The sequence below is a fragment of the Nerophis ophidion genome, linkage group LG04, assembly GCF_033978795.1.
Source record: "Nerophis ophidion isolate RoL-2023_Sa linkage group LG04, RoL_Noph_v1.0, whole genome shotgun sequence".
NCBI classification, from domain to species: Eukaryota; Metazoa; Chordata; class Actinopteri; order Syngnathiformes; family Syngnathidae; genus Nerophis; species Nerophis ophidion.
The window spans coordinates 14999615-15023465 of NC_084614.1; the positions used below are offsets into that span (position 1 = coordinate 14999615).

The following is a 23851-nucleotide window of genomic DNA, read 5'->3' on the forward strand; positions in this document are numbered from 1 at the left end:
TGAAGGGACAGACAGATGTTTACGAGTATTTAGGTGTGTGTGAGAAAAGACAGGCACGTAGATGTTAAATGAGTGTGTTGTATGTGAACGGACAGACATACAGGTATGTTTAGGCTGGACTTTTGTATGTGAATGGACGAACAGATGCTTGCTTTATATGGGTGTATGAAAAGACAGCCATATTTATATGTGTATAAGCGAATGGACAGTCAGTTGTTTATGAGTAGTTATGTGTGTGTGAAAAGAAAGACTTCTCTATGCTATAAGTGTGCTGTATGTGAAGGGACAGACATATGTTCACAAGTGTTTAGGTGTGTGTGATAAAATACAGGCATGTCGATGTTTAATGAGTGTGTTGTATGTGAACAGACAGACATACAGTTATGTTAAAGTTGGACAACTATGTGTATACGTGTATGGACAAAAAGATGCTTGCCTTATTTGTGTGCATGATGTCATGGCCTGTAAGGTAAGGTCATGTCTATTTTTTATTTTGGTAATTTTTTCTCCTCATGTTGTGGTTAGTTATATTTTGGACAGCCATGTTTATGTGACACTATGTGTATACGTGACCGGACAGACAGATGTTTACGTCTGTTTTTTAATGTGTGATAGGACAGACATGTTTGCGTTACATGTATATTACAAACCAAAACTAGGTGGTCACTAGTTGCTATGGCAACTGACAGATTTTTACGCATGTTTTTTTTCAATGTGTGATAGGACAGACATCTTTGCGTTACATGTATATTACAAAGCACTAAATAAGGCAATTACTTGTTCCTATGGCAACAGCAAACGTGTTATCTCCCATACCAACATGTTGTCGGTTTAAAAGGACTGACATGTTTGGGGTATCCTGTGCATATACGTGAATGGACAGACATGTATACGTGAATAGACAGACGTGTTTACATGATGCAGGCGTGTTGCTTTAAAGGTTTAACGGGGTCTTTTATTCGAAAGTCGGCGTGATATTTCTTACTTCTCTAATATGGAAATGTCACATTGAGAGGAGCAGAGGTTTGTCCGCTCACACACCAACAGAGGTGGGTAGTATCGGTATCGGTTGGGGACATCTCTACGCTGCTGATCCGCTTGAGATGGTTTCCTGTGGACGGGACTCTCGCTGCTGTCTTGGATCCGCTTGAACTGAACTCTCGCGGCTGTGTTGAAGCCACTATGGATTGAACTTTCACAGTATCATGTTAGACCCGCTCGACATCCATTGCTTTCGGTCCCCTAGAGAGGGGGGGTTGCCCACATCTGAGGTCCTCTCCAAGGTTTCTCATAGTCAGCATTGTCACTGGCGTCCCACTGGATGTGAATTCTCTCTGGTCACTGGGTGTGAGTTTTCCTTGCCCTTTTGTGGGTTCTTCCGAGGATGTTGTAGTCGTAATGATTTGTGCAGTCCTTTGAGACATTTGTGATTTGGGGCTATATAAATAAACATTGATTGATTGATAGTAACGCGCTACATTTACTCCGTTACATCTACTTGAGTAACTTTTGGGATACATTGTACTTCTAAGAGTAGTTTTTATGCAACATACTTTTACTTTTACTTGAGTATATTTATAAAGAAGAAACGCTACTTTTACTCCGCTCCATTTATCTACAATCAGCTCGTTACTCGCTACTTTTTTTTATCGATCTGTTAATGCACGTTTTGTTTGTTTTGATTTTGTCAGACACGCATTTAAAGTAGGAACCACGCATGCCTGCGTTTCACCAATCAAATGCAGTCACTGGTGACGTTGGACCAATCAAACAAAACCAGGCGGTCACGTTACCATGAATTGATTAACGTGGACCCCGACTTAAACAAGTTGAAAAACTTATTCGGGTGTTACCATTTAGTGGTCAATTGTACGGAATATGTACTGTACTGTGCAATCTACTAATAAAAGTATCAATCAATCAATCAAAAAACCGTCACACGTCGAATCCGACCTAAAAAGTTGAAAAACTTATTCGGGTGTTACCATTTAGTGGTCAATTGTGCAGATTATGTACTGTACTGTGCAATCTACTAATAAAAGATTCAATCAATCAATCAATCAAAAGTGTAAAGGAAAAAAGACCGTACTTCCCGTCACAAGCTTAAAGACTGATCGCACAGTTCCTGTCTTCACAATAAAAGCGCCGCTCCATCGCGCCTGCGCTAACAAAATAAGAGTCTCTGAAAGCCAGCGCAAACAAGCGAGAAAGCTACGGAGTTTTCCGCCAATGTATTTCTTGTAAAGTGTATAAAAACGAATATGGAAGCTGGACAGATGAGATGCCAAAAACCAACGACTTTCATGTGGTATTAGACAGAAAAGAAGACATTTTTTTCTCCTCCATTTGAAAATGTGGACATTATCAGCACTATACTGTCTGATTCCAATCAATGCAAGTCATCAGAATCAGGTAATACACCAACTTATATTCTTGTCTTCATGAAAGATAGGAATCTATATGTTAAACATGCATGTATATTCATTAAAACACCTTTAACATTTCAACAAAAACGGCAAAATAAAAAACTATAAATTGTATATATATATATATGTATATATATATATATATATATATATATATATATATATATATATATATATATATATATATATATATATATATATATATATATATATATATATGATATGTGTGTGTATGTATATATGAGGTAGATCACCTCGACTTGGTCATTTATTAAGTAATTGATTAACGTTGAAAAACTTATTGGGGTGTTACCATTTAGTGGTCAATTGTACGGAATATGTACTGTACTGTGTTATCTACTAATACAAGTTTCAATCAATCAATCAATAAATGCCTACTGAGCCTATGGTGCTGTTAAGTTATTGTGGCTCAATTTGCCTTTTTTTTTTTTTTATGTATGTATTATTATTTAATATATATTATTGTTTTAGTTGCTTAAGAGATATTCCTGGCTATGAATTTGCTCATTGCTATTTTTATGTTTTCGTGCATTATCTGTTGCCGTAATTATTAAACGAACAGGTTACTCATCAGTTACTCAGTACTTGAGTAGTTTTTTCACAACATACTTTTTACTTTTACTCAAGTAAATATTTGGATAACTACTCCTTACTTTTACTTGAGTAATAAATCTCTAAAGTAACAGTACTCTTACTTGAGTACAATTTCTGGCTACTCTACCCACCTCTGCACACCAACGGAGCCCCTTTGGATGGAAGCCGTGGGAGACGATTCCCTTCTCCTGCCCACTGAGTGAGCAATTGTGTGAAAAGTGCGCAGCGCTTTAGCGGGATTATAATTGTTAACAATGTGGCTGTCAGCGTATGTCCGCTCGTACAACGTGTAATACGTTTCAAAGTGACAAGCTTTCATTTACATAATTTCCCTGAGCTCTTATGAAGACATCAGGCTAATTCATCGGCCGATGCTATTGTTATTCAAGTTAGCACTTTAACTGTCAAGTATTCCAATAGGTGGGGAATTGATCGCATGCCTTCTTAAATGTGCGCGATGAGACATACAGCAGGTAAGTCTCACCGATGACATTACATAGGTTATCATGTCGTTCAATTTTTTATTTATTGGCAGCTTGTGGTTTATTGCTTATAGAATGTTTATCCACTCACATGTCAGCATTTACTTCAAACATGTTTCGCGACCCCAAAAGGGACAAGCGGTAGAAAATGGATGTTTATAGTACGTCTGCGTGAATGGACAGACACTTTTTTGTGACGTGTGTATCTATCATTTCTTTTCGAATGGAAAGGAACATGTCATAATTTACCTTATGTGTGCCAGTAAATGTATGAATGTTTATATTGCAAGTGTGTGAATGGATAGACGTTCATTGTGTGAGTGTGTGTGTGTATGGATTGTTTTTGCAGAATATGCAAATGAACTGGCAGTGGTTTACGTTATGTGTGCCAGTGAATGCATGCATGTTTCTTTTGCAAATGTGTGAATGTACAGACATCTACATTGTGTGTGTGACTTTGTGTATGGACGCGTGTGAAAGGAGAGACAGGGTTATATTCCAGAATATATGAACAATAGGGAAAAATGTTTACATTATATGACCATGTGAATAGACGAACATGTATTTTAATTATATGTGTACGTGTGTGAATGGATGGACTTATACACTTATATATATTTACATGAATGGTCATTGTTCATTTTGTTATTGTGTGTGTATGAATGGACAGACAATTACATGATCTATATCTGTAAATTTACACATTGTACAAAGTTTGTGTGTGGGTGTGTGTGTGAATATACAATTATTCCTACGAGAATGGACAGACTGATGGATGTTTATATCCCGTGTGTGTGTGTGTGTATGGACAGATGTTAACACAATAGATGTGTGCAAATTGACAGACCAAAGTATTTATTATGTGCTATCGCAAACAGATGTTGGACTGATTTGTGTATGGATGGACATACAAATGTGCATGAATAGACAGACAGATGCTAAAAAAAATGAATGTGTATAAATAGACAGGCAAATGCTAACACATTAAATGTGCGTGAATGGACAGACAGATGTTAACACAATAGATGTGCGTGAATAGATAGACAGATGTTAATAGATGTGAGTGAATGGACAGACAGATGTTAGCACAATACACTCGTAAATGCACAGACAGATGTTAACAAAACGGACGTGTGTAAATGGACGGATTGATGTTACATTATATGTGCGTAAATGGACAGACAAATATTAACACAATAGATGTGTGTGAATTGACAAACTGATGCAAACACAGTAGAAGTGTGTGAACAAACTGACAAAAGGCTGACAAAAGTTTGTGAATGGACAGACAGATGTTAACACAAAAGACATGCGTGAATGGACAGACAAATGTTAACACAGTAGATGTGCGTGAATGGAGTGACAGATTTCTCTACAATTTGCCTAAAACTTGAAAGATACATCTCCTGGGTGCAGTGGGACATATCATCAGTGATGTATCCTGGATTCATCGGGTGTGTCGGGTCTCGCAACATCAGACACCCTCGTCCAGGTGACCCAGCCGGGGTGGTCAACTCCCTGCTTGTGTCCCAGAAGCAACAAACAATATATATGTGTGTGAATGGACTGACAATACATTTGTAAATGGACAAAGAGATGTTAACACAACAGATGTGCATGAACGGACAAACAAATGTTAACACAATAGATGTGCATAGATGGACAGACAGATGTTAACACAATATATGTGTGTGAATGGACACTCAAATAATGTTTGTATGTGTGAATGGACAGACAAATGTTAAAACAATACATGCGTGTGAATAAACAGACATATCAACACAATAGATGTCTGAATAGACCGACAGATGTTAACACAGTAGACGTGTGCGAATGAGCACACATATAATAACACAATAGATGTGAGTGAATGGACCAACAAATGTTAACACAATAGATGCATGTGAATGGACAGACAAATAACACAATAGATGTGTGAATGGACCGACAAATGTTAACACAATACGTGTGTAAATTGACAAACAAATGTTAACAGAATAAATGTGTGTGAATGAACTGACAAATGTTAACACAATACATTTGTGAATGGACAGACAGATGTTAACACAATAGATGTGTGTGAATGTACTGACAATTGTGAACACAATACATTTGTGAATGGACAGACAAATGTTAACACAAAAGACCTGCGTTTATGGACAGACATATGTTAACACAATAGATGTCTGAATGGACCGACTGATGTTAACACAGTACATGTGTGTGAGTTGACAAACAGATGTTAATACAATAAGGGTGTGTGAATGAACTGACAAATGTTAACACAGTACATTTGTGAATGGACAGAGATGTTAATACAATAGCTGTAAGTGAATGAACTGACAAATGTTAACAAAATACATTTGTGAATGGACAGACAGATTTTAACACAATAGATGAGTGTGAATGAACTGACGAATGTTAACAATACATTTGTGAATGGACAGAAAGATGTTATCACAAAAGACGCGCGTTAAAGGACAGACAGATGTTAACACAATAGATGCGCGTGAAAGGACAGACAAATGTTAACCCAATAGATGTGCGCGGACAGAAGGACAGATTTTAACACAATAGATGTGTGTGAATGGACTGACAAATGTTGCCACAACACATTTGTGAAGAGACAGACAGATGTTAACACAGTAGATGTGTGCGAATGAACTGACAAATGTTAACACAATACGTTTGTGAATGGACAGACAGATGTTAACGCAATAGATGTGTGTGTGAATGGGCAGACATTAATGCAATAGATGTCCGTGAATGGACAGATAGATGTTAACACAATAGACGCATCTGAATAGACAAAGAAATATCAACACAATAGATGTGTGAATGGACCGACAGATGTCAACACAACAGATGTGTGTGAATGGCCAGACATATATTAACGCAATAGATGTGTGTGAATGGGCAGACAAATGTTAACACAACAGATGTATGTGAATGGGCAGACATATTAACGCAATAGATGTGCGTGAATGGACCGACAGATGCAAACGACAGATGTGTGTGAATGCGCAGACATATATTAACACAATTGATGTGCGTGAGTGGACCGACAGATGCAAACAACAGATGTGTGTGAATGCGCAGACATATATTAACGCAATAGGTGTGCGTGAATGGACCGACAGATGTAAACAACAGATGTGTGTGAATGCGCAGACATATAATGCAATAGATGTGCGTAAATGGACAGACAGATGTAAACAACAGATGTGTGTGAATGCGCAGACATATAGTAACGCAATAGATGTGCGTGAATGGATCGACAGATGCTAACACCATAGAAGCGTCTGAATGAACAGACAAATATCAACACAATAGCTGCGTGAATGGACCGACGGACCGACAGATGTAAACACAACAGATGTGTGTGAGTGTGCAGACATATTAACGCAATAGATCCGCGTGAATGGATAGACTGATGTTAACAGACGCGTGTGAATGGACAAATATCGACACAATAGATGTGTGAATGGACCGACAGATGTAAACAACAAATGTGTGTGAGTGGGCAGACATATTAACGCAATAGATGTGCATGAATGGACCGACAGATGTAAACAACAGATGTGTGTGAATGCGCAGACATATAATAACGCAATAGATGTGCGTGAATGGATGGACAGATGTTAACACCATAGACGCGTCTGAATGAACAGACAAATATCAACACAATAGATGCGTGAATGGACCGACGGACCGACAGATGTGTGTGAGTGGGCAGACATATTAACGCAATAGATGCGCGTGAATAGATAGACATATGTTAACAGATGCGTGTGAATGGACAAATAGACACAATAGATGTGTGAATGGACCAACAGATGTAAACACAACAGATGTGTGTGAGTGGGCAGACATATTAACGCAATAGATGTGCATGAATGGACAGACAGATGTTAACAGACGCGTGTGAATGGACAAATATCGACACGATAGATGTGTGAATGGACCGACAGATGTAAACAATAGATGTGTGTGAATAGGCAGACATACTAACGCAATAGATGCGCGTGAATGGACAGCCTGACATGTGTTTACTACATGTTACCACAGACAGATGTGTGTGTGAATGGATGGACGCACAGACTAGAAGATGTACAATCAATATGCGGTCAAATGACTAAATAGAATGGAAAAAAACGATATAAAATCACACCTGCTTGAGCTTGGTGGAGGTCACCCGTGTGCTCGGGGTGGTGACGAGGAGGGCAGAGTGGTTGCCATGACGACCACACTGTGTAAATGGACCTACAAGACCGAGTTACATTGGTGACGATGACAGGAAGTGCTTATAAAAATGCATGACAGCATGAATAATAAAAGAAGCGTATGAAATGTTAAGTGCGACAACAAAAGCAGCTTAAGTAAAGATCAGCGGGTGACAAAAAGAGGAGAGATATTCACACCAGGAGAAAAGGAATATTTCTTTGAGAGCTCAGCTTTTCCTCCGAGTGGAGCATCGTCTTGTTAAAAGCATCCTGCATAAACACCTCCAATAACACAATATATTTCCTCAAATGACAACAAATACACAAAAAAATATATTTATGATGGCAAAAGTTTAAAAATATATCACACATTTTATGTCCAATAGTAAGCATTTATGTTTGTATGAGTCACACCGCGGTGAGGGAAGTCTTGTCTTGGTTTTTCTGTCTTGGGATTTACGTGTTTTATTTTGAAAAGCTACCCTCTTGTTTCAGACCACGGGCCCTTCCTCTTGTGTCACCAGTCTGACGTCCTCCCTGATTCCTGATTGTTTCCACCTGTTCCCCATCACTCCCACATCCTATTTAAACTCACTTCTCCGTTTGTCCTTTGCCAGATCGTCTCGTCTATCGTGCCTTTCTAGCGTCCATGTCCATGTCCTTGATTAGCTCCTTGTCTTGCTCCTGTTTTCCTAGTTACCCTAGTTTTTGCTGTAATTTTGAGTTTACTTTTTCCTCCTTCGAGCGTCCTTGGTTATCCTTCGTCTTCCTAATTGGTAAGTTTTTGTTTTTCCAAATTTCTAATTTATTGCCTCATTGATTGAGTGATTTTTTCGTTATTTATAGTTAGTGTTTATATATAGGTCGTTTTGGTGTTTTTTCCTCCTGTTTTAGCGCTTTTCGTTTATTCTTATTAATATTCTTTTTTTGTTAGAATTTCCTTAGATAAGTATTCCTCCTTATTTTTGTGGAGTGATTTTAAGTTAATTGTTTATCCTCGGAACTATTTTTCTACGTGTTGATTATTCTTGTGAAGAACTTTTTGCATTGGAGGTAAAAAGTTGTTTCAAAACAAAAGCTTTATTTTTTTGAACTTCTTCTCTGCATCTGGGTCCTCTCCTTACTCCGAGTCGTAACAGTATGAATGTATTACTCATACTTGTTTGGAGCGGGAGAAAAATTTAAAAGTGTTATCATTTTGATCTTATAGCGATAAATAAGGCAAATATTAATTTCCTGATTACTATTTGGCTCAATGACCAGAGTTGGAAACTGTTTTTCTATACAAAAAACAACAACAACAACAACAACAACAAAAAAACAATATTACATATTTGCTCATTTTATTTGCAGGTCAACTGTAGCGACCTTTTCAATCTGACAGATGGCGCCAATGCAGTGTCAATACAGCTAGTGAGTGTGCCACGCACTCACCAAGGCCTCGTTTACCCATCACTACCAAACAATGAACTTTAGAACAATATGACCGCTTCAATCACAATTTAAAATATTGTCAAAAATATAATTAAATCTAAAATATTTAAAAAAAAAAAAAAGTTAAATCAAGTTTGAAGCCAAAAAAGATGGAGAATAACATTTATTTTTTTTATTATATTTGTACAAACCCCGTTTCCATATGAGTTGGGAAATTGTGTTAGATGTAAATATAAACGGAATACAATGATTTGCAAATCATTTTCAACCCATATTCAGTTGAATATGCTACAAAGACAACATATTTGATGTTCAAACTGATAAACATTTTTTTTTTGCATATAATCATTAACTTTAGAATTTGATGCCAGCAACACGTGACAAAGAAGTTGGGAAAGGTGGCAATAAATACAGATAAAGTTGAGGAATGCTCATCAAACACTTATTTGGAACATCCCACAGGTGTGCAGGCTAATTGGGAACAGGTGGGTGCCATGATTGGGTATAAAAACAGCTTCCCAAAAGATGCTCAGTCTTTCACAAAAAAAGGATGGGGCGAGGTACACCCCTTTGTCCACAACTGCATGAGCAGATAGTCAAACAGTTTAAGAACAACGTTTCTCAAAGTGCAATTGCAAGAAATTTAGGGATTTCAACATCTACGGTCCATAATAGTGAATTGTGAATTATTTTTATATAGCGCTTTTCCCTAGTGACTCAAAGCGCTTTACATAGTGAAACCCAATATCTAAGTTACATTTAAACCAGTGTGGGTGGCACTGGGAGCAGGTGGGTAAAGTGTCTTGCCCAAGGACACAACGGCAGTGACTAGGATGGCGGAAGCGGGAATCGAACCTGCAACCCACAAGTTGCTGGCACGGCCACTCTACCAACCGAGCTATACCGCCCCATTAATATCATCAAAAGGTTTAGAGAATCTGGAGAAATCACTCCACGTAAGCGGCATGGCCGGAAACCAACATTGAATGACCGTGACCTTCAATCCCTCAGACGGCAATGTATCAAAAACCGACATTAATCTCTAAAGGATATCACCACATGGGCTCAGGAACACTTCAGAAAACCACTGTCACTAAATACAGTTCGTCGCTACATCTGTAAGTGGAAGTTAAAGCTTTACTATGCAAAGCAAAAGCCATTTATCAACAACATCCAGAAACATTGCCGGCTTCTCTGGGCCCGAGATCATCTAAGATGGACTGATGCAAAGTGTAAAAGTGTTCTGTGGTCTGACGAGTCCACATTTCAAATTGTTTTTGGAAATATTCGACATCGTGTCATCCGGAGCAAAGGAGAAGCGAACCATCCAGACTGTTATTGACGCAAAGTTGAAAAGCCAGGATCTGTGATGGTATGGGGGTGCATTAGTGCCCAAGGCATGGGTAACTTACACATCTGTGAAGGCACCATTAATGCTGAAAGGTACATACAGGTTTTGAAACAACATATGCTGCCATCTAAGTGCCGTTTTTTTCATGGACGCCCCTGCTTATTTCAGCAAGACAATGCCAAGCCACATTCAGCACGTGGTTTCTCCCTGTCGCAAAGGCCACTCGCAGGTTTTTGATGATAATGGACACATTTCATCACAGAAATAAAGACAGGAATTAATCCAAAAGTCAAACTAGCGGCACAGTAAGTCGCTTTTCACATGAGAATATAAATTTACGGCCGGAAGAAATGACTTCAAATAAGATTGGAAATAATCCACAAAATCAATGAGACGGCAGTAAAAAGAGCCGACTTCGGTTCGAGTTGATTTGGAAAACAGACACGCGGTTTCTCCCTGTCGCAAATGCCACTTGCAGGATTTTGATGGTAATGGTCACATTTCATCACAGAAATAAAGACTGGAAATAATCCAAAAGTCAAACTGGCGGCACATCCACACACTTTTGTGCGTGCCACACAGCAATGCATCATCAGAGAGGGTGTTCAGCATGGTTAAAAAAAATAGTGACAGAGAATAGAACAAGGATGGACAATTCAACCCTTAACTCAACCAAGAGTAGATTAGTGTGTATATGTGTAAATAAATGAACACTGAAATTCAAATATTTCTCATATATATATATACAGCTAGAATTAACTGAAAGTCAAGTATTTATTTTATATATATATATATATATATATATGAATTTAAACAATTTCCCTTGTGGATAATTAAAGTTTGTCTAAGTCTAAGTCTAATACTTGACTTGGTGAATTCTAGCTGTAAATATACTCCTCCCCTCTTAACCACGCCCCCAGCCACCCCACCCCCCAAAATCGGAGGTCTCAAGGTTGGCAAGTATGCCTACAATACTGTAGCTTGGCGGCGAGTTGGCAGAGCTTGCTTTTTAAGACGTGTAGCGAAGCGTTGATGCAAAGCTATGATGATGTTTTGGCGTCCATTCAGCCGCCAGCTCTGTATACACTATCAAAACACCGAGGTGCTTTGTTGTGGTGCGGCGAGTGGAAACATCTTTTTCATTCATTTGACTTTGTCGTTCAGCCGCCAATTAAGGAATCTTTTCAGCAGAAATTATTATTGGATTTTTTTTCCTCTCCTCCTCGTCTTTTTGTTGGCGTGAAGAAATTAAACAAGTGAAATATGCAAAACACGCGCTTAAGTTAATTAGCAGCAGGCTGGCGCATAATGACGCTGGAATACAATTAATTGGCGTGTGTGTGTGTGTGTGTGTGTGTGGTATTGTTTTGTTCCACCTAATCAGTGACAGCCTTGTGATTTTTTTTTTCTTCTTCCATTCCGCAATCCTTCATTTGCATGATTTGTTTTCATAAACCGCAGACTATTTCAAACATTAATAATACCAAGATAACGCTTTCATTCTAGTAAACATTGCTTATTATTTCTACGCACAATACTGATTCTACTCATGATGAAAACAAATAATATTTCGATAAATACACAAAGTTTGGTAATGACAAAAAATACAAATATACATAGTCGTCAACAAGAAAATTATTTGACATATTTTTGACTAAGTGCTACACTATTAGTCATTTAATAATTATGAAATATAATACAAAAGACACTAGACATATGTTATTTAAGTAGTTGATGTTGATAATAATAATGAAAATGTCGATAAAAAATACTAATTAAATTACGATTATTTATTCAATAAATACCAAACATGTTGTAATATTGATAAAGCATACCAATATATTTTGTCATCAACATAAATATTATTTGACTAAGTACAACACTATTAGTCATGTACTAATTATTAAATACAAAAAACAATATGTTTGTATTGATGTTACTCTTTTGTTTAAGTAGTTGGTGCCGAATAGTGTAACTCAAACACACAAAAATAAAAATATATATAATAATGATAAAAATAATACTAATTAAATCATTATTTATTCAATAAATACAAAAAAATATGGTATTATTGATCAAACATTCCAATATATTGTGTAGTCATCAATATATTATTTTACCAAGTACAACACTATTAGTCATGTACTAATTATGAAATATAATACAAAAGAGAATAGATATGTCATGTTATTGAAGAAGTTGGTGTTGAATAGTGTAACTCATTAAATAAACACATAGTAAAAATAACACATATACATCATAATAATAATGATGATAAAAATTATACTAATTAAATCTGGATTATTTATTCAATAAATACAAAAAGATAGTAATATTGATCAAGCATACCAATATATTGTGTAGTCATCAACATGAATATTATTTGACTGAGTACAACACTATTAGTCATGTACTAATTCTTAAATAAATATAATAATGACAAAAAATGCAAATATACATAGTCGTAAACACAATAAAAATAATTATAACAAATATATATAATAATAAAGATCAAAATAATACTAATTAAATCATGATTATTTATTCTATAAATACAAAAAAAATATGGTAATATTGATCAAACATACCAATTTATTGCAGAGTCCTCAATATAAAATTATTTGACTAATTACAACACTATTAGTCATGTATTATTTATTAAATAAATATAGTAATGAAAAAAATACAAATATACATTATTTGACATGTTTTTGACTAAGTGCTACACTATTAGTCATTTAATAATTATGAAATATAATACAAAAGACAATAGATAAGTCATGTTATTTAAGTAGTTGATGTTGAATAGTGTAACTCATCAAATAAACACATAATAATAATAATAAATATACATAATAAAAATGTCGATAAAAAATGCAAATTAAATTACGATTATGTATTCAATAAATACAAAAAATATAGTAATATTCATAAAACATATTGTGCAGTCATCAACATAAATATTGTTTGACTAAGTACAACATTATTAGTCATGTAGTAATTATTAAATATAATACAAAAAGCAACAATATGTGTGTATAGATGTTACTGTTTTGTTTAAGTAGTTGGTGCTAAATAGTGTAACTCAAACACACAATAAAAATAATAACAAATATATATAATAATAATGATTTTAAAAATAATACTAATTAAATCATGATTATTCATTCTATAAATACAAAATATATAGTAATATTGATCAAACATACCAATATATTGTATAGTCATCAATATACATATTATTTTACTAAGTGCAAGTCTATTAGTCATTTACTAATTATGAAATATAATAAAAAAGACAATAAATCAGTCATGTTTTGTTTTAGTACTTGGTGTTAAATAGCGTAACTCGTTAAATAAACAATAAAAATACATATAAAAATGATGATAAAAATAATACTAATTAAATATGTATTATTTATTCAATAAATACAAAAAATATAGTAATATTGATCAAATATACCAATATATTGTGTAGTCATCAATATAAATGTTATTTTACAAGTCTATTAGTCATTTACTAATTATGAAATATAATACAAAAGACAATAGATAAGTCATGTTATTTAAGTAGTTGATGTTGAATAGTGTAACTCATCAAATAAACACATAATAATAATAATAAATATACATAATAAAAATGTTGATAAAAAATGCAAATTAAATTACGATTATGTATTCAATAAATACAAAAAATATAGTAATATTCATAAAAAATATTGTGCAGTCATCAACATGAATATTGTTTGACTAAGTACAACACTATTAGTCATGTAGTAATTATTAAATATAATACAAAAAGCAACAATATGTGTGTATAGATGTTACTGTTTTGTTTAAGTAGTTGGTGCTAAATAGTGTAACTCAAACACACAATAAAAATAATAAAAAATATATATAATAATGATTTAAAAAATAATACTAATTAAATCAGGATTATTTATTCTATAAATACAAAATATATAGTAATATTGATCAAACATACCAATATATTGTGTAGTCATCAATATACATATTATTTTACTAAGTACAAGTCTATTAGTCATTTACTAATTATGAAATATAATAAAAAAGACAATAGATCAGTCATGTTGTTGTTTTGTTTTAGTACTTGGTGTTAAATAGCGTAACTCGTTAAATAAACAATAAAAATACATATAAAAAATGATAAAAATAATACTATTTAAATATGGATTATTTATTCAATAAATACAAAAAATATAGTAATATTGATCAAATATACCAATATATTGTGTAGTCATCAATATAAATGTTATTTTACAAGTCTATTAGTCATTTACTAATTATGAAATATAATACAAAAGACAATAGACATGTCATGTTATTTAAGTAGTTGGTGTTGAATAGTGCAACTCATCAAATAAACACATAATAATAATATACATGATAAAAATGTCGATAAAAAAATACTAGTTACGATTATTTATTCAATAAACACAAAAAAAATGTAGCAATATTGATAAATCAATCAATCAATCAATGTCAATTTATATAGCCCCAAATCACAAATGTCTCAAAGGACTGCACAAATCATTACGACTACGACATCCTCGGAAGAACCCACAAAAGGGCAAGGAAAACTCACACCCAGTGGGCAGGGAGAATTCACATCCAGTGGGACGCCAGTGACAATGCTGACTATGAGAAACCTTGGAGAGGACCTCAGATGTGGGCAACCCCCCCCCAGGGGACCGAAAGCAATGGATGTCGAGCGGGTCTAACATGATACTGTGAAAGTTCAATCCATAGTGGCTCCAACACAGCCGCGAGAGTTCAGTTCAAGCGGATCCAAGACAGCAGCGAGAGTCCCGTCCACAGGAAACCATCCCAAGCGGAGGCGGATCAGCAGCGTAGAGATGTCCCCAATCGATACACAGGCGAGCGGTCCAAAGAATACCAATATATTTTATAGTCATCAACATAAATATTATTTGACTAAGTACAACACTATTAGTCATCTACTAATTATTAAATATAATACAAAAAACAACAATATATATGTTTGTATAGATGTCACTGTTTTGTTTAAGTAGTTGGTGCTAAATCGTGTAACTCAAATACACAATAATAAAAAATATATATAATAATAATGATGAAAATAATACTAATTAAATCATGATTATTTATTCTATAAATACAAAATATATAGTGATATTGATCAAACATACCAATATATTGTATAGTCATCAATATAAATATTATTTTACTAAGTACAACACTATTAGTGAAGTGAATTATATTTATTTTTAGCGCTTTTTGTCTAGTGACTCAAAGCGCTTTACATAGTGAAACCCAATGTCTAAGTTACATTTTTAAACCAGTGTGGATGGCACTGGGAGCAGGTGGGTAAAGTGTCTTGCCCAAGGACACAACGGCAGTGACTAGGATGGCGGAAGCGGGAATCGAACCTGCAACCCTTAAATTGCTGACACGGCCGCTCTACCAACCGAGCTAATTAGTCATGTATTAATTATGAAATATAATACAAAACACAATAGATCAGTCATATTAATGTTTTGTCGAAGTAGTTGGTGTTAGTGTAACTCGTTAAATAAACACAATAAAAATACAAAATAATGATAAAAATAATACTTATTAAATATGGATTATTTATTCAATAAATACAAAAAATATAGTAATATTGATCGAACATACCAATATATTGTGGTCATCAATATAAATATTATTTTACTAAGTAGAAGTCAATTAGTCATTTACTAATTATGAAATATAATACAAAAGACAATAGACATGTCATGTTATTTAAGTAGTTGGTGTTGAATAGTGCAACTCATCAAATAAACACTTTATAATAATAATATACATGACAAAAATGTCGATAAAAAATACAAATTACGATTATTTATTAAATAAATACAAAAAAAATGTCGCAATATTGATAAAGAATACCAAAATATTTTATAGTCATCAACATGAATATTATTTGACTAAGTACAACACTATTAGTCATGTACTAAATATTAAATAAATATAATAATGACAAAAATAATATTATTTGACATGTTTTTAACTAAGTGCTACACTATTAGTCATTTAAGAATTATGAAACATAAAACAAAAGACAATAAATATGTTATTTTATTTAAGTAGTTGGTGTTGAATAGTGTAACTCATCAAATAAACAAATAAAAATAATAAATATACATCATAATACACACACACACACACGAGAAGAAAAGGAGAGTGTCAGGGGGCGTGTGTCGTGTGAGAGGTGAGACGAGGCGCCAACATTGTGTCTGACTTTGATGCGTTGGCGACCGCCGGGGGTCAAAGGTCATGCGCCGTACTTCACTGGCAGCCCCTCAGTCCACACAAGTATTGGGACACCTCCGGCTCGTCTCAATAGAAAGTCCTCTTGCAGCGAATTGACGTAGACGCCGCACGACAACATCGTACATTACAACACAACAACAACAACTTTCAGCTACAGCACAATTGCAAAAGGCGGAACAAAACACCACAATAATTTCAAGCCGCAACACAACTTTAAACTACAAAAGACACAACCGACAAGCTGGAAGGGACAGCGACACAAAGTCACTTGATAAGAAGAGAAATGGAAGAGATGGCTGAAGGACTTCCATCCATCCGTTTTCTACCGCTTGTCCCTTTTGGGGTCAGATGAAAGACTTGTTTGAACTAAATGTTACGAGTTGTATGCGGAGATCTCTACTGTCAGAGTTTGTTGTAGACAAACCCCGAGATGCAGAGAAGGAGGGAGGCATTTTGCAGGAAAACATGATTTGATTTCAAACACTAAAACAAGAACAAACAAAAGGGGTAGAACAAAAAGTCCGCACCAGGCGGATAACCAACTAAGAGAGCTAGCATGGGAGCTAGAAAACAAAAGGAACTTAGCATGAAAGCTAGCAAAAAAACAAAAAGGGGCCTAGCGTGGAAGCTAGCGGGTAGCGAGCAGGAAAACAGAAGTCGTACTTGTGATATGAAAACAAACTGGAAGCAGGGAACACAAAACAGTAAGCTGCAAACATCTAACAAATATAGCTTACCGCTACGCTGCAAAGACACAACACGACAGCAGCGACAACACATGACAATAATCCAGCCCTGACTGGAGGACAAAAGTTTACTAAATTGCAAATTTAAATTTGGCGCGAAGTATCCTGTTGAAAACGTCACGCATTGTAGCGGACATTTTGTTCCAGCCCGATCCCAGCCATAAGTCGTCCGCTTTAATCGCATAATTACGCAGTATTCTGGACATCTGTGTTGCTGAATCTTTGGCAATTTGTTTAATTAATACTGGAGACGTCAAAGAAGAAACATGTAGGTGGGAAGCGGTGTATTGTGGCCGCCTTTAACAACACAAACACAGCCGGTGTTTCCTTGTTTACATTCCCGAAGGTGAAGCTTTACTATGGAACAGAGCGGTCAAGCGAACATGGTTCTCTACCACATGTCAACCGGCAGGTTTCGGTGAGAAAATGGTGGTAATAAGTCGGCTCTTACCGTAGAATGAGCGTAGCTTGCGTCGTTCCTCGTGCAGCTGTCAAAGAGGCAGCTGCGGACTCTTTTGCCTCCTCCGACCGGCCGCCCCCGAACGTGGGATGCTTCCACCGTGGAGGAGGGGGAAAAAAAGCTCAGCCCGGCCCGAGCGGCTGCCTTCGCTTCGCCTCGCCGAGAAACGTGGCTTCCCTCAGAGACACTGGCGGTCACCACACCCCTCCGATTTTCTGGTACGACTATATAATATCACTAAAACACTAGTAACACAATAAGCAGATGAGGGATTTTCCAGAATTATCCTAGTAAATGTGTTGTTGTTTTTGTCTCTCTGTCTAATCCCCCTCTTATCCCCACAATTTCCCCCTCTGTCTTCCTTTTTTTCTCTTTCTATCCCCTCCTGCTCCTGCCCGACTGCACCAAATGATAATATAAATACATTTAATAAAGTCACATTCAAATAAGACAACAAGAGAAGTATCTTACACTTCTCTTTTGTAAAGTAAATCTGAACAGCCGATATGGGCATTTACATCAACTGTATGATTTGCCTGAGAAGCTGGACAGGACAAAAAAAAAAAAAAAAACACTAGTAACACAATAAGCAGATGAGGGATTTTCCAGAATTATCCTAGTAATTGTGTCTAATAACATCTGAATCGCTCCCACTGCCCTGTCTTTTTTTTTTCTAGTCCTTCACTCTCACTTTCCTCATCCACGAATCTTTCATCCTCGGTCGAATTAATGGGGAAATTGTCGCTTTCTCGGTCTGAATCGCTCTCGCTGCTGGTGGCCATGATTGTAAACAATGTGAAGATGTGAGGAGCCCTCACACCGGTGACATCACGCGCACATCGTCTGCTACTTCCCGTACAGGCAAGGCTTTTTCATTAGCGACCAAAAGTTGCGAACTTTATCGTGGATGTTCTCTACTAAATCCTTTCAGCAAAAATATGGCAATATCGCGAAATGATCAAGTATGACACATAGAATGGACCTGCTATCCCCGTTTGAATAAGAAAATCTCATTTCAGTAGGCCTTTAATATTAGAAGTTTTTGCTCTTGTATAAAAATTGACGACAGTTTCCTCAAAATTGCGTCATCTTCATCGGACTGCAGCGGACAGGAAGTGGATGGAGGACAAACTTCCAGAGACCAAAGTGATTTCTGTCCTTCAGCCCGCGGCGACCTTGTATGTGCGCGGGGAAGCGAAGGTGCGGAGGGAGGACGCGTGTATCTGACGAGCGCGTGCGGCGACCACGGCGCCGCTGCCGCCGTGGAATGAAAGACGCGAGTCCCATCTGTTGTGTTGTAATGATTGTGCTATTTGCAGGCGGGAGAAAGCTTTTTGACGCGGGAGCAGCTGCTAGCGTCGCCCGCTGACCTTTTAGCATTCCTGCTCGCGCCGCCAGACAGATGTGTCAAGTTGATTATTTCAAAAAGGACGACGGATAAATAAGCGATTGCGAAGAGAGGCAACACACACACACACACACACACACACACACACACACACACACACACACAGCTGGCTGACTTCCTGTTTGCCACCAGCTGCGGAATGGCAGCTATTAGCTTGGTAAAAGGGGCACAATGGGTCTGAATTGAAGGCCGTCACGGCGGCGGGTGCCCTCGGAGCGCCGCTATTAGCGGGCCGGGGGGTCTTTAGGGGGGGGGGATATCAGGTGTTGCTTGGCGGCCACCGACTGGGGAATAAGCGGCGGGCGCAAAAGGTGAGGGGGCAGCGGGCTAATTGAGTCGCTGATGAAGAGGTGAGCGCAATCACACGATGGGAGTGTGACGCTTCAGGGATGAGGGCTTTGCGACAGAGAGAAACCACGTGTCTGTTCGCCACATCAACTCAAACTGAAGTCAGCTTCTTTTGCTGCCATCTCATTGATTTTGTGGATTATTTTCAGTCTTATTCAAGTAATTTCCTCCGGCAGTAAATTATTTTTCTCACGTGAGAAGCGACTGAATGTATCGCTAGTTTGACTTTTGGATTATTTCCAGTCTTTATTTCTGTGACGAAATGTGCCCATTGTCATCAATTACCTGCGAGTGGCATTTGCGACAGGGAGAAACCACGTGTCTGTTCGCCACATCACCTCGAACTGAAGTCAACTCATTTTACTGCCGTCTCATTGATTTTGTGGATTATTTTCAGTCTTATTCAAGTAATTTCCTCCGGCAGTAAATTATTTTTCTCACGTGAGAAGCGACTGAATGTATCGCTAGTTTGACTTTTGGATTATTTCCAGTCTTTATTTCTGTGACGAAATGTGCCCATTGTCATCAATTACCTGCGAGTGGCATTTGCGACAGGGAGAAACCACGTGTCTGTTCGCCACATCACCTCGAACTGAAGTCAACTCATTTTACTGCCGTCTCATTGATTTTGTGGATTATTTTCAGTCTTATTCAAGTAATTTCCTCCGGCAGTAAATTATTTTTCTCACGTGAGAAGCGACTGAATGTATCGCTAGTTTGACTTTTGGATTATTTCCAGTCTTTATTTCTGTGACGAAATGTGCCCATTGTCATCAATTACCTGCGAGTGGCATTTGCGACAGGGAGAAACCACGTGTCTGTTCGCCACATCAACTTCGAACTGAAGTCAACTCATTTTACTGCCGTCTCATTGACTTTGTGGATTATTTTCAGTTTTATTTGAAGAAATTTCTTCCGGCCGTAAATTAATATTCTCACGTGAGAAGCGACTTACTGTGCCGCTAGTTTGACTTTTGGACTATTTCCAGTCTTTATTTCTGTGATGAAATATGACCATTATCATCAAAAACATGCGAGTGGCATTTGCGACAGGGAGAACCCACGTGTCTGTTCGGCACATCAACTTCGAACTGAAGTAAAACTCATTTTACTGCCGTCTCATTGACTTTGTGGATTATTTTCAGTCTTATTCGAGTCATTTCTTCCGGCCGTAAACTATTTTTCTCATGTGAGAAGCGACTGGATGTGCCGCTAGTTTGACTTTTGGATTATTTCCAGTCTTTATTTCTGTGATGAAATGTGCCCATTATCATCAAAAGCCTGCGAGTGGCATTTGCGACAGGGAGAAACCACGTGTCTGTTCGCCACATCAACTTCGAACTGAAGTCAACTCATTTTACTGCCGTCTCATTGACTTTGTGGATTATTTTCAGTTTTATTTGAAGAAATTTCTTCCGGCCGTAAATTAATATTCTCACGTGAGAAGCGACTTACTGTGCCGCTAGTTTGACTTTTGGACTATTTCCAGTCTTTATTTCTGTGATGAAATATGACCATTATCATCAAAAACATGCGAGTGGCATTTGCGACAGGGAGAAACCACGTGTCTGTTCGGCACATCAACTTCGAACTGAAGTAAAACTCATTTTACTGCCGTCTCATTGACTTTGTGGATTATTTTCAGTCTTATTTGAGTCATTTCTTCCGGCCGTAAACTATTTTTCTCATGTGAGAAGCGACTGGATGTGCCGCTAGTTTGACTTTTGGATTATTTCCAGTCTTTATTTCTGTGATGAAATGTGCCCATTGATTGTCATCAAAAACCAGCGAGTGGCATTTGCGACAGGGAGAAATCACGTGTCTGTTCGCCACATCAACTCGGAACTGAAGTCAGCTTCTTTTGCTGCCGTCTCATTGACTTTGTGGATTATTTTCAGTCTTATTTGAGTCATTTTTTCCGGCCGTAAACTATTTTTCTCATGTGAGAAGCGACTGGATATGCCGCCAGTTTGACTTTTGGACTATTTCCCATCTATTTCTGTGATGAAATGTGCCCATTTTTATTAAAAACCTGCGAGTGGCATTTGCGACAGGGAGAAACCACGTGTCTGTTCGCCACATCAACTCGGAAGGGAAGTCAGCTTCTTTTGCTCCCATTTCATTGACTTTGTGGATTATTTTCAGTCTTGAGTCATTTTTTCCGGCCGTAAACTATTTTTCTCATGTGAGAAGCGACTGGATATGCCGCCAGTTTGACTTTTGGACTATTTCCCATCTATTTCTGTGATGAAATGTGCCCATTTTTATTAAAAACCTGCGAGTGGCATTTGCGACAGGGAGAAACCACGTGTCTGTTCGCCACATCAACTCGGAAGTGAAGTCAGCTTCTTTTGCTCCCATTTCATTGACTTTGTGGATTATTTCAAGTCTTATTAGAGTCATTTCTTCTTGCCGTAAATTAACTTTCTCACGTGAGAAGCGACTAAATGTGCCGCCAGTTTGACTTTTGGATTATTTTCAATCTTTATTTCTGTGATGAAATGCGGCCATTGTCATCAAAAACCTGCGAGTGGCATTTGCGACAGGGAGAAACCATGTGTCTGTTCGCCAAATCAACTTGAACTGAAGTCAACTCATTTTACTGCCGTCTCATTGATTTTGTGGATTATTTTGAGTCTCATTTTAGTAATTTCTTCCAGCCGTAAATTATTTTTCTCACGTGAGAAGCGACTGGATGTGCCGCCAGTTTAACTTTTGGATCATTTCCAGTCTTTATTTCTGTGATGAAATGTGCCCATTGTCATCAAACACCTGCGTGTGGCATTTGCGGCAGGGAGAAACCAAGTGTCTGTTCGCCACATCACCTCGAACTCATTTTACTGCCGTCTCATTGATTTTGTGGATTATTTCCAGTCTCATTTGAGTCATTTCTTTCGGCGGTAAACTAATTTTCTCACGTGAGAAGCAACTGGATGTATCGCTAGTTTAACTTTTGGATCATTTCCAGTCTTTATTTCTGTGATGAAATGTGCCCATTGTCATCAAAAACCTGCGAGTGTTATTTACGACAGGGAGAAACCACGTGTCTGTTCGCCACATCAACTAGAACCCAAATCAACTTCTTTTGATGCCGTCTCATTGACTTTGTGGATGATTTCCAGTCTTATTTGAGTAATTTCTTCTGGCCGTAAACTATTTTTCTCACTTGAGAAGCAACTGGATGTGCCGCCAGTTTGACTTTTGGATTATTTCCAGTCTTTATTTCTGTGATGAAATGCGCCCATTGTCATCAAAAGCCTGCGAGTGGCATTTGCGACAGGGAGAAACCACGTGTCCGTCCGCCACATCAACTCACACTGAAGTCAACTCATTTTACTGCCGTCTCATTGATTTTGTGGATTATTTTCAGTCTTATTCGAGTAATTTCCTCCGGCCGTAAATTATTTTTCTCACGTGAGAAGCGACTGAATGTATCGCTAGTTTGACTTTTGGATCATTTCCAGTCTTTATTTCTGTGATGAAATGTGCCCATTATCATCAAAAACCCGCGAGTGGCATTTGCATTCCAATCATTTGGTGACTCGGCTACACTTAGTGTGTGTAGTTGTACGTGTACACGTACATCCAGTCATGTCAACGGAGGGAAAGTTGGCCTGCCCATACATCCTCTTTTCCCCGAACATGTCCTCTTTTGCAGGGTTGTCTGGGAGGAGTTTCTTAAATGCCTCAAATGTCCGACATTTTGAGTTAGGGTTGCGTGTATTTTCAATGTACGTGCAGGGTTTAGAAGGGGTTGAAAAGAAAAATGTTAAAGGTGTGTGCACCCAGTATCATTCTTAAGGGAGGGGCTGAGACAGAGAGAGCGAGAGAGTTATGTTTAACTTGCATGCGTCGCCAGGTTCTGCTTTTTATTGATAGATTTATCAGATTTAATTTATCATTACTTAATAGCAGGGGTGTCAAAAGTGTGCCCTTGGAGCCCACAGCTAATACTTTAAAGGCCCTCGGCACATTAAAAAATTATTAAAATAAACAAAAACATAAGTGAAATAAAAAAGCTTAAAGGTGAAATGTAATTTAGT

General features: G+C 37.2%; 1 long non-coding RNA gene across 2 annotated transcripts in view; it reads right to left on the reverse strand.

Annotated features, from left to right (window-relative positions):
- LOC133550524 (uncharacterized) overlaps positions 1 to 23851 on the reverse strand; it is a 58241-nt gene that overhangs the window by 7339 nt on the left and 27051 nt on the right. Inside the window, exon 9 of one of the 2 annotated variants that reach the window (XR_009806291.1) lies at positions 7695 to 7786. The exons of the other annotated variant lie outside the window; for it this stretch is intronic. This is a non-coding gene — a long non-coding RNA (uncharacterized LOC133550524). The remainder of the gene's footprint in view (positions 1 to 7694; positions 7787 to 23851) is intronic. 2 annotated transcript variants of the gene reach the window in all.